General features: G+C 39.6%; 1 protein-coding gene across 1 annotated transcript in view; it reads right to left on the bottom strand.

The window, feature by feature from the left end:
* Window positions 1-12557, bottom strand: part of PDZK1 (PDZ domain containing 1) — a 77675-nt gene that overhangs the window by 49715 nt on the left and 15403 nt on the right. The gene's annotated exons all lie outside the window — the stretch shown is intronic.

Consider the following 12557-nt stretch of genomic DNA (forward strand, 5'->3'; position numbering starts at 1 on the left):
AATTGGTGAAATTTTTTAAAAGTCCTCTTAACAGTATTTTTTTTCCTAATTATATTTATTTTTGAAAGATTTTGAATTCCAAATTTTTCTCTCCCTCCCTTCTCTCCCCTCCTCCCCAAGGCAGCAAACAATCTGATTTAGGTTCTACATGTACAATCATGTTAAACATATTTCCACATTAGTCATGTTGTGAAAGAAGAATCAGAACAAAGGGTAAAACCACGAGAAAGGAAAAAAAGTGAAAATAGTATTTCCCACATCCTCTCCAACATTTATCATTTTCCTTTTCTGTCATATTAGCCAATCTGATAGGTGTGAGCTCAGAATTGTTTTAATGCACAATTTCTCTTATCGCTTTAGATTTAGAGTAAAAAATAGAATATTTTAAAGAAATTTTAAAAAGCAAGCACCAGCTGTGAAGGTCAGACCCCTAGAGGACAGCACAGTCTCAGTTCCAGCCTCCAGTCAAGTTTGAAATTTGCAGTAGAATAGCCAGGACAGAAATTCCAGAACAAAGGGGAATCTGCAGTTCTGTGATTCTGAGCCAGCAGAGCTTTTCAATTGCAGCTGAGTTCAGAGGCAGTCTATTGGAACAATAGGGATAAGCCCATAGGAATGTTGCTCAGACCCACACCCAGGTCAGAGACTTGCAGAACTCAGATCAGGGAGGCAGCTCTCAGATTTTGCTATGGGTCAAACCACTTTGAAAGCACTGAAATCTTGGAGGTCCCCAGCCTGAGTTGTCCCTGAGATCCTAGAATGATACAACATTCAAGGAAGCAGCAGCAAGGCAACCCAGACATTCCTTCCAGAACTTCACAGAGCCCAGACCTAACATCTAGTCCAGAAAATAGGCTGCAAGAATAAGCAAACGAAAAAGAGGTCACTCAATACTCAAATCCAAGAAAAAATAATAATTCCAAAATATTTATAAGCACAGCCTCAAATAAAAGCATAGCTTGAGCACAAGATCAACCAAAACTCCTGAAAGAGAATAAGATTTTTTTTTTTTTTAGGGAAAAGAAAGAGCCATTGAAGAAAGAATTGGCAAGGCATTTAACAGTTTGGCACAAATGATATAAAACATTACCCAAGCAACAAACCATCTGAAAGTTAGAATAAACAAAATATAAGATAAATAATTCCATGAAACAAGAAATACTAAAAAAAAAAAAAAAGTCAAAAGACTGAAAAAAATAGAATAAAATGTAAGATATCTTATACAAAAATATTATTTGGAAAACAAATTAAGAAGATATAGTTTAGGACTCACTAGACTACCTAAAAACTATAATAAAAAAGGAGCCTAGACATCATATTTCAAGAATTCATAAAAGGAAACTGTCCACATATCTTAGAACCAAAGGGCAAAGTGGAAATAGAATCTACTGGTCACCTCCTGAAAGGAACATGAAAATGAAAACTCCCAGAAAAGTTATAGACAAAATCAAGAGCTTCCAGGTCAAAGAAAAAATACTGCAAGCAGACAAAAAGAAAGAATTCAAGTACCAAGGACACAGTCAGGGTTACACATGATTTAACAGCTATATTATAAAGGAACTGAGACCTTTGGAATGAGACATTCCATAAAACAAAGGATATAGACTTACAACCAAGAAAAACTTCCCCAGCAAAACTAAGTATAATTGTACAAGGGGGAAAAACAAACCTTTACTGAAACAGAAAATTTTTAGCATTTCTGATTAAAAGACCACAGCTGCATAAAAACTGTGAAGTGCAAACTTAAGAATCAAGAGAAACATAAAAAGGTAAATATGAGCAAACAATCATAAGACATTAAGCAAGGATAAACTATACATTCTTATATGAGGAGATGATATTTGTGCCCCCTCAGAATCTTATCACAACTAGAGGTCATAGAAGGAATCTACTTAAACCAAGGACCTGGGATTAATGCTATTATGTTCTGATGAGTAGAAATATAGGGGAAGACGAGTATGGTTGGGAGGCAAGGGAGAGGAAGGTTTGGGAAAATTATCTCACTTAATCAGGCTATATGAGTAGAAGGTTATACAAATAAGGTGGAAGTTGTTGGGGAAGCAACTGACATTTGAATCTCACTCTCATTTAAAGTTATCCAAAGCAGAAAAATATCCACACACGGTTGGGTACAGAAATGCATTTCAATTAACAGGAAAACAGTAAAGAAAGGAGAGAAGGCAGATGGAGAATAACCAGGAGGATACATTAAGGGAGAGATTCATCCTAAAATGATAAAATAAGAAAAACTCTAAGGATATAAAAAAATACAACAACTCCTTTTGTGGAGAAAAAGAACTGGATACTAGGATGGTACCCACCAACTGGGGAATGAATGAATAATTGATGGTATATAAGTGAGATGGAATACTACCATGCTATAAGAAATGATGACAGGGATAATTTCAAAGAAACTATGGAAATGTATATGAACAGATGCAGAATGAAGTGACCGGAACCAGAAGAATGGCTTACACAGTAACAACAGTATTATAAAGACAACTTTGAAAGACTAATGAACTCTAATCAATGCAATAACCTGCTATGATTCCAGGACATTCAATAAAACCCACCTCCTCATAAAGAGGTGGTGGATTCAGAGTGCAGACTGAGACACTTTTGTGAACATGGCCAGTGCAGGAATCTGGTCTACAGAAATTTGTACATATGTTGGTAATAACAATTTTGTTGTTCTTTCTCAAGGGAGCAGTGTGGAGGTAGGAGGAAGAGAAGGTGAATTTTTGTTGATTGACCAAAAACCATTAATTTAAAAAAAAAATAAAGAAAAAGCACACAAGAGAAATGTTTTGTCCAAGGAACAGCAAAGAGACCAGTGTCACTAGATTGCAGAGTTTGTGAAGGGAAATAAGGTATAAGTGTCGCTGTAAGAGATAAAGGATGTCAGAATTCAGAGTCACAAAAACAAAAGTTTCAGCAAACAATGAGAGGAACTTGAAACCGTAACTTAAAGAGGCAAACTTGTATCACACGCATGTATCACTGGATTTTAGTGGGAGGAAAATCATGACCAGAATATTACTTCCAGTGGGTATACCTTTTTCAAAAGAAACATGATTTGTAAAAAGAAAGAGGGGTGAGGGGAAAAGGGGGATGAATAGCTTTCTACATTAAGAAGGTGTACTCATAAGAAAATCCAAGAACCATAGTAGGGAAGCATGATGGAAAATATTTGGGTGAAATTCACTGGAGGGAGAAATAGAAGCAATTTTGTCATTGGAGTATTCTACAGACCACCTGGAAAGAAAGAGGAAATAAGTGAAGAGTTTGAGAAACCTATATTTCTTCCTACATCTCTTGATTTGCCTTAGTGAGGGTTTTATCCTTTAAAATGTAGTACATAATATGGGCTCACTCTCTCAAGCCCTATTTGCTCTGACAGGACAGATTCCCAGGGCAAGGCTTCCTCTCTCAGGATTCTAGGAGTAATCCTGAAAGGTCTGGGGAGTAGTGATCTGAGGCTACTGCTCACGAGCTCCCACTATTGTGCTCTTCCTTTGATTATTAGTTGATACTAATTAAGTTTTAACTAGCTTTTAAAATGTCACTATTTACCAAGTAGTATTTAGTAAGGCTATTTACTAAGATGGTATAGTCAGAACAGTTGGCACAAACTATTCCCCCAAATGAGAGGTATGCCCTTCCACAAATACATAGAGAGTCTAATAGAAAGCGACTTAAGCTTAGAAAGCATTTGTGTCAAACGGATAATTCACAGCTCCCCATTGTGAGAAGTCCCTTTCTCACCTTCATGAAGTCCTCATAAAGTTCTTCTTATGTATGGGATAGCTTTCTGCTGGGTTCTTTCTATAGTCATGAAACTCCTTTTCCTCTAATTTGTCTTCAATGTGTCTCCAGGTTCCCAATGCACATGCTGACACCAGCCATCACTAATTTGGGGACACTTACTATTATAGTCACAAATCTTCCAACCTTTCAAAGTGTTGTGAGGTCTTCCTTTGGTCAGCGATGGGGGGAGAGCAAGGAAACAAAGGCTTTCTGTCTTCCTCTTGTCCTCTCCAAAGGATTTTCTTTCAGGAGCTTGGATAAAGCACCTTCTACCACTAGGCTAACCCAGCCCTGGGATGCTAAGTTTTGAACTGGTTTGCTATTTTATCCAAGATCCACAGGGAACGATCAGTCTATTCAATCAATTCCAACACACTTCCAATATAGCGTCATTTCATCATCCAAAGGCTGGAAGCATTTTCCTCCTCCCAAAATGATTTAGGACTTTTGTGTACCTAGCTGAATACCTTAGATTTACTGCATGATTTGATAGAGGTGTTCTCATCTGATAAAGATATCAGAGTGTAAAGCACCTAAGTTATTTTAAGTAGGGTCAGCTGATTGATTCAATTCACTCCCAATCTTACAAAAAGATGGAGGATAATGGGACATTTCTACTCTGGATTTTATTCTCACTAAAAGAAAGGTACTGGGGCAAAAAATGATAGGAGCCCTGCAGAGAAATTACCATTCCATCCTAGAGTTTATGATAAAGAAAGCAAAGGAAATCTAGGCCTAATCTGACTTACACCTAGAGAAATCATATTTAAAAGAGCTCAGGGGAAAGATAGGTAGGAACCCATGAATTAAAATGCTACAAGGGAAGTCAACCCAGGAAAAAATGGAAGATGCCCAAGAATGAAAATTTGAAAATATGAAGGAAAACAATTTCAGTGAAAAGAATAACTAGGTTTTGCTTTGTTTTGTTTTGTTTTGAAAAGCCCTGTGTGGATGCACAGGGATCTCACCAACCAACTTATATTTTAAAAAATAAATGTTCAAAAATTAAAAGTTAGTCCAGGTAACACACATGGTCCTATAAAAATAGTGTAAGAAATGTTATAGCTCAGAATATATAAACTAACGCTAGTGAAGGAAGAAAAGACAATGACTCCCGTTTTAGATGTAATGGGAGGGAAAAGAGAATTAAGTAAGGGAACTTTCCTTAGAGTAGATGGGCTGATGATAATTGATATCAAAGAGAAGGTAGAGTTGCTCAATTTTTTTTTTTTGTTTTGGTTCTGATTTCTTTGCCAAGGAGAATGACCTTTACACTAGAAATGAGAGAACAAAAATAATTAACAGGGAGTTGATACCCGAGATAAATAAGAGATAGTAAGAGAGTCACCTCGCTCAGAAGAATTATATCATCAGGTCCTAAAAGATACAGCAGAAGTAACTGCTGAGCCATTGACAGTGATATTTGAAAGATCATGGAAAACAAATGAGTGGGGCAACTAGATGGAACAGTGAATACAGCACAGACCCTGGAGCCCGGAGGACCTGAGTTCAAGTCCATTTGACACTTATAGACTTAACCCCAACTGCCATGCCTTCCCCCTTCCAACAAAGAAAGAAATGTGGAACCACAAGATTTGAGAACTAAGTGACCCAATTTGCAAAAATATATATATAGTTTGCATAGATTTTAATAAAGTGTTTGATAAAGTATCTTATATTCTTCTTGTGGAAAAGAAAGGGATTATATGATAATACACTTTAGATGGATTCAGAACCTGATTGGATGGCCAGAGTGACTATTAATAATTCAATGTCCATGTGACAGTCTCCAGTGAAATTCCCCAGGGATTTGTGCTTGACCTTGTGCTATTTAATATTTTTATCAATTGCTTGGATAAAAGTATAGATGGTATTGTTGTTGTTCAGTTATATCTGACTCAGTGACCCCATTTGGGGTGTTCTTGGCAGAGATACTGGAGTGATTTGCCATTTCCTTCTCCAGCTCATTTTACAGATGAGGAAACTGAGGCAAACAGGGAGAAGTGACTTGCCCAGAGGCACAAAACTGATAAGTGTCTGAGACCAGATTTGAACTCAGATCTTCCTACTGCATGCCCCATGCTCTATCCATCGCACCACCTAGCTGCCAAACATGCAGAGGACACAATGCTAGGAGGGATAACTTGCACAATTTGGGCTACTGCCATAAGTGATACATACTCAAGGGATAAGGTAACATTGTGAGTGGCTACTTCTGAAACTATGTAGTTTACACTGAGTTCCCAAGGTCTCCTTCTCTCCAGACCTGGCTCTTTTCTCTCCTGCCAGGAGTCCTATTCCTTGAAGCTATTTCTTCTTCTAAGTGATTCTCTATATCTGTGTCAATTCTGGGTTTGTGTCTCTGATCTGCACTGGATGGAATGTTTTCTACTGCTCAAGTAGTCCCCTCTTCAAAGCAACATGGCCAAAATTGGGGTTGGGGGCAGGGTGAAGGGGGAGAAAAGAGACATTCCCTCCTTCTCTCTACAGGAGTCTGCTCCATAAGCAGCTCCCACTTGAAATCTCTCCTACCTTCTCAAACTGATGAAATTCCTTTGAGACTTCACTATTTAAAGCCTTCAGGAGTTTGGCTAGTTTGATCACTCAGCCAATGGAGTTGTTCCATTCTCGACTCAGTTAGGGAGGTGTTCTATCTTGTAAAAACATTAAAATCTCATCCTGTACGAGTGCATCAAATAAGAGGGGGTAGGGAGAATCACATACCTTCCCTTCTTACAGTTTTTTCTCATGTTGTAGGCACTTAATGAATATTTACTGAAATGAATTTAAAAAAAAAAGAAAAAGTCACCGTGGGCTACCAGGGGGATAGGGATAGGATCAAGGAAAGGTCTGCAAAAAGTACATTGAGGAGATAGAGGTTAGGATGACATTAAGGAGATTAGCCTGTGACAGTAGCTAAGGAACAGAGGAACATAAAGTCTTCATAAAATGAAGCCATATTCAAGGAAAAGTCTTAACTGTTAGGATGAAGAATTTGGATTTAATCCAAAAGGCCTTAGAAATCCAGTGCTACTTCTTGAGCTGGTGAGTAAGGGTTGAGTTAAAAACTGACTTCAGAAAAATCCACTGGCAGTTGTAGTGGAGTAGATAGAAGCAGGGAGCAAGAGAGAAAAGATGAAGTCTGGGGAAGCTCAGTGTCTGCCTGGAAGCTTATCATAATCTCTAATCAAGGTATTTTAAGAACTTGGTCTCTAAGGAACTTTGAAGCTTAAGCAATAAACTCTGTGAACTGGGTTATCTTTACATATCTGGCCTGGGTTGTAACAATTTTAATTATTTTATAGCAAATATCTCTGCATATCCTCATTCCAATTAATGGAATTACCCTACAATTATCTCACAGAGATAGATAGGGACTTTATCTCCATTTCAGAAAAGGACAGGAAGAGGGGTCACTGAATTCCTGATTATCCCATAGTCAGCAAGAAGGCCACAGAGAGCAAAAGTCAGGCCCAACCTCTAGCCCTGGGGTCTACAATCCAAGGTACTCTTGGCTGTTTTGTTTCCTTCCTTCCTTCCTTCCTTTTCTTTCTCTTTCCTTCATTCCTTTCTTTTCTTTTTCTTCCTTCTCTTTCTTACTTCTTTTCTTCCTGAAGAATATTATTTCCTTCTTTCCTTTCTTTTCTTTCCTTCCTGCCTTGCTTCATTTCTTTCTTTCTTTCCTTCCTGCAAAATACTATTTTTAAGCCTTCCAAAATTATCAATTAGTCAGTGAGCATGATTGAAGCCACTGCCCTCTTTCTAACCCAAGTCCTGGGGCTCCTGGATATGAGTCATTCTGCTCCTGCGAGCCCAAAGCTCAAGGCTTTGTTTTCCCCAAAATGTCCCTGACTATATCTCTGACACTCAGTCCAACTGGACTGGTGAGGAAGGGTTCCCCTGCCTTCATGGCCTTGAAGTCTGCATCATATCCCAATATCCCATGCCCTTTTCTTTAAAGATTCCCAGACACCAGGAGGAGCTCCTCTGAGAAAGGGATGTTCTGTGGGGGCCTTCATGTTCTAGGGAGAACCAGGAGGGTGATTTGTGGAAGCTTTTTGTGCTGATCTGGAATTCCATCAACATATACATACATACAGAGTATGCATATACACACATACATATAAAGTTTTAATATATAGTAAAACGTCTTACTATATATTAAAATGCATTATTGGTATTGAGTAAATAAAGGCTTCTCACCTGTTTCTGAGAGGTTACTGCCCTTTGCTCTAAAGATTCAGCCCATGAAATCACACATTCAACAACTTGCTCTTTTCTTTCTTTTCTCTCTTTTCTTTACTTTCTTTCTTTCTTTTTTCCTTCCAAGAGAGTATTATTTTTACAAGTCTTACAAAACGGATGCTTGGTCAGTTGATTCAGTGCCCACTCCATACATCATAGGCTTTAAAACAGGAAGGAATCTAAGAAATCATCTAATCCAATTCCTTTATTTTACTAATGAGGAAATTGAGACCTAGACCGATGAAGCTGTGTTCCTAAGGCCACAAACAAGCAGCAAAGCCAGAATTCAAACTCAGGGCCTCTGCAGAGCCATAACTGAGAAATTTTTCTTCCGAGGCAAAAACAATTAGGAGCGGGGTGGGCGAGGAGGGAGAGAACACAAGAAAGTCTGAGTGAGATTGCACTAGAAAAATGGATAATTTGACTCTTGAATCCCTGGTGTTGGAGCAGAAGGCTAGTCTAGAAGAGGGATATTTTGGGGACAGGACCTGGACTTTCATTCTTCATCAACCCCTGAGAGTAAGCAGGACAGATCACATCCTTTCCCAAAGAGACTGTGCTCATGGTCAGCCCAAAAGCAGCTAGGCCATATGGCTCTAGACTAGAGGAAGACCAGGAAATGAGAGGAAGGAATCCTGGGGACCATGGGCATAGGTGTGTCCTTGTAGGAATGAAGCAACCTCCATCTCAATATTTGCAAACTAGGACAAAGTCCCATTTTTCCCTAGGATAATTACACCTTCATTCCTCCAAATCCAGTGTTCCCTGGTACTTGCCTATGGAAAAAGAAGCCATGAACACTATTTTCCCAAAGGAACTTACCATACATTTCAGAAGAGAAAGCAGAGGAAGAAGTCTCACTGACCATCTATGTCGCACCATATCCCCAAAGGAAAAGTTACAGGACATACTGAGAAAGTGAGTGCAGAGGGTGATGGGGAAAGAAGCTATTCCTGGGGAACAGGGTTAATCAGGCTAATCTTCTTTGAGGAGATAAGTTTTAAAACTGGTATTAAAGGTGAGGATGGATATCACTTGCAGGCCAGCATTCAGGGAGGTCCTTCTGAACATGATTTCTAGCACGTATGAAAGCACTGGACTAGGACACAGCAAGCTCAGTGTGGGGGATGAGAAGCAGATTGCCATGGCTGGAGTTGCAGCCATAGCTGCATCAGGAAGACCAGGGCTTTGCTACTGAGTGTGAGTGGGGAACAAAGGAGGGGGAGGGGAGATACAAAATGTAGAAGGCTACTGACAATACTTCCAGTTCCTCAGCAACTAGAAACAGCAAAGTTTAGGAATAACTAGTTAAACTTTCCCCATCATTGAAGGGTGTCAGAATCAGAACTTCCTTCTGATTATGTCATGATGATGATGATGATGATGATGATGATGATGATACACAACTTGCTATTCCTTTTAAATATACAATAAAGTTATCATGTAAATTTCTTTTCCCCCTTTTTTCTCCCCCCCACCCTAGCGATGGCTGCCATTAGACACAAATATGTGTGTATATTTATGTACACACACATACATACATACATATATATATGCAAAATCATTCTATACATACTTTTATTTATCAGTCTTTAAAAGCTGATTTGAAATCTTTGTGTGTTCGTGTGTCCATGTGTGAATGTGTGTGTGTGTGTGTGTATGACACTTGCTAGTTACAGCTGTAGTTGGAGAGAAGAGATGGTAAAGTTTATAGCAGAAAAAACAAGTTGAAAAGCAAGGATACAGTTTGAAGAAATCAGTTAATAAAGGGCTGAGCCTTCCCTGAAAAGTTGCTTTTGCTACAGCGAGCCCAAGAAGGTACTGAAAGGTTCATCTGTTAGGAGAGGAAGGGAGGGCACCCAGAAAATTGGCCTTACTATTTCCCACCCAGTTGTTTTCCTGGACTTCATGATCCCAAGATAAAATCAGCTCTGCAATTCCAGTCTCCTCTGAGCTCCCTCCCTGATTGGGGAAGGTGGAGGTGGACATCCTGAGCTCTTCCCAGATAACTTCTTCTAAGAAGACTGCCCCAGGCAGCCACATTGTCATTTCCCACTTGACAAAAAGTGGCCTTTGTCTCCCTGCCCTCCTTCCACCTCTTTTCAACTTCTTTTGGGCATCTTCCCCCATTAGAGTGTGAGCTCTTTGAGGGCAGGGATTGTCTTATGCCTTTCTTTGTACCCCTAGTACTTAGAGCAGTGCTGGCACATAGTAGGTGCTTAATAAATACTTGTTAACTGGCTTGACTGTAAGAATCTAAGTTGGCAACAGAGTATAAATTTGCCCGGAAAAACTGAATGAAAGCAGGGAAATCCATTCAATCAAGCAAACAAAAATCATTTCCTCAGTGCTTACTGTGTTCCAGGCACTGTGTTAAACACTAGGGATATGAAAAAAGGGGGAAAAAATCCAACCTGTCCCTGCCCTCAAGAAGCTCACTTTCTAAAGGGAAAGAAAACCTGTGAACGACTAGATCCATATGAGATCAACAGAGTTTATGGAAGGTGGTCTGAAAAGAGAAGCGTTAACCTCAAGGGGCACTGGGAAAGGACTCTTTCCAGAGCTGGGATTTGAGCTGAAACTTAAACCTGGGAAACCTCAGGGCAGAAGTGTGGAGGCAGAGCATTCAAATGCCAAGCCAGGCTTGAGGTAAAAGGGTAGTGTGACAGGGGGAAAACCCAGGTCTGTGGGTGAGGTGGGGATGCTGGGGGTGGTATCAAGGGGATGGCAAAAGAGACGTGGATCTGAGAAGATGCAATCTACAGATGAGCTGCACAACCTTCAACTTCCGCCTCAATCCCTAAGTCATAGAGATGACCAGTAAAGTACTTTTACGTTACTCCGAAGCAAAAGCACCAACAGCATAAATGAGTTTTATAGTTTCATATGCTTTATAAAATCTCTCTACTAAAGAAACAAGGCAGCCAGGTGGCAAAGTAGAGAAAGCACTGGGCTTGGAGCCAAGAAGATTTGATTGATTTCAAATATAACCTTCAACCCTGAGCAAGTCACTTTAATCACTGCTTGCCTCAGTTTCCCCATCTGTAAAATAAGGATAATAATAGCGCCTTTCTCTCAGGGTTGTGGTAAGAATAAAAATATATTTGTAAAGCACTTTGCAAATCTTAAAGCACTATATAAATGCTAGATATTATTCCTTCGTACCACAGAGTGTCTGATATCTCCTTCAAACTATTTCCTAAATCCAGTTCAGCAAGTATTTATTGAATGTCCTACATCTAGCACTGTGCTGAGTGCCAGGAGGGATACAGGAGACACTAGACCCTCCTCATGGTTGTTGGGGAAGGGATGACTTCCCAGAAATTCAAAGGCCAACTCTAACTCATACCTAAAAGAAGAACCCTTAGAAGATACCAGATAGATGGTTATCTAGCCCAACCAGCACAGAATCTCAGAATTAGAAGAGACTTCAATGCCCATGTGTCCAACCCATATCTGAAACAGAATCCTATCTACAACATACCTGACAAGTGGTAAGCAAACCCTTGTTTACTCATCTCCATTGAGGGGAGGGAGCCCCACTGCCTCCTAAAATAGCTCATTCCACTTTGAGATAACTCTAATTCTTAAGAAGATTTTCCTGACATCAAGCCTAATTTCCCCTCCTAGTTTTGCCCTCTGGAGTCCAGGAGAACAAATCAACTCCTTCTACATGATAGTCCTTCAAAAACTTGAAATAACACCTATCATGTTTCCCTAGAACTAACTCAGTGAAGTCCAAATCCATTGGACCAACCATCCATTCTCCATTGGACCAACCAAACTACCTTCTCCATGACCAGTAGTCAAAAAATCACAGAGTCAACCTATGATGCTCCCCACTTTTCCTTTTCAGTGCCTTCCCCTACCTTGTGTCCTCCAGCTTCAGGCCCATAATGCCCTTTGATCTTTTCATTCTATCCCACACCAACCCTTGCCAAAATTTGGTGATGCCTTGATAGGCATCTAAGTCTTAAAGTGAATTTAAGCATATGTGTTACCTCTCCTATAGGTTTTTGTGTTTTATACTTTATCTCTCCTTGAGGCAGGAAAGGTTTATCTCTTCTTTGAGGAATTTCAATCATCAAGGAACACGTGGAAAAATATTTTAGTCCCCAGAAACTACACTGATATAAGTTAAAGAGCCCCAAATTTATAATCTAATGATCTGGGTTCAGGTCTTGGCTCTCCCACTTACTAGAAGGGTGGCTGCCTCCTCTCTGAACCTGTTTTCTCACCTGTAAAATAAAAGGATTCATTAGATGACCTCTAAGCCTCCTTCCATCCCTTAACAGTCTATGATTGTATCACATAGGACAGTATCTATTCCTAGGCCAAAGAAAGGAAGAAGAAAAAGAAGAGGAGAACGAGGAGGAGGAAAAGTACAAGAAGTGGAGAAGGAATGGAAATATCTGGTCAAGAAAGAAGGGGTGAAAGTGGAAGAAAAGTAACATGACCCTTGATAGCCAAAGGCATCCTCTGTGGTTTTGAAGTCAGCATCTACC

This window comes from Notamacropus eugenii, chromosome 2 (assembly GCF_028372415.1).
Source record: "Notamacropus eugenii isolate mMacEug1 chromosome 2, mMacEug1.pri_v2, whole genome shotgun sequence".
NCBI lineage: Eukaryota > Metazoa > Chordata > Mammalia > Diprotodontia > Macropodidae > Notamacropus > Notamacropus eugenii.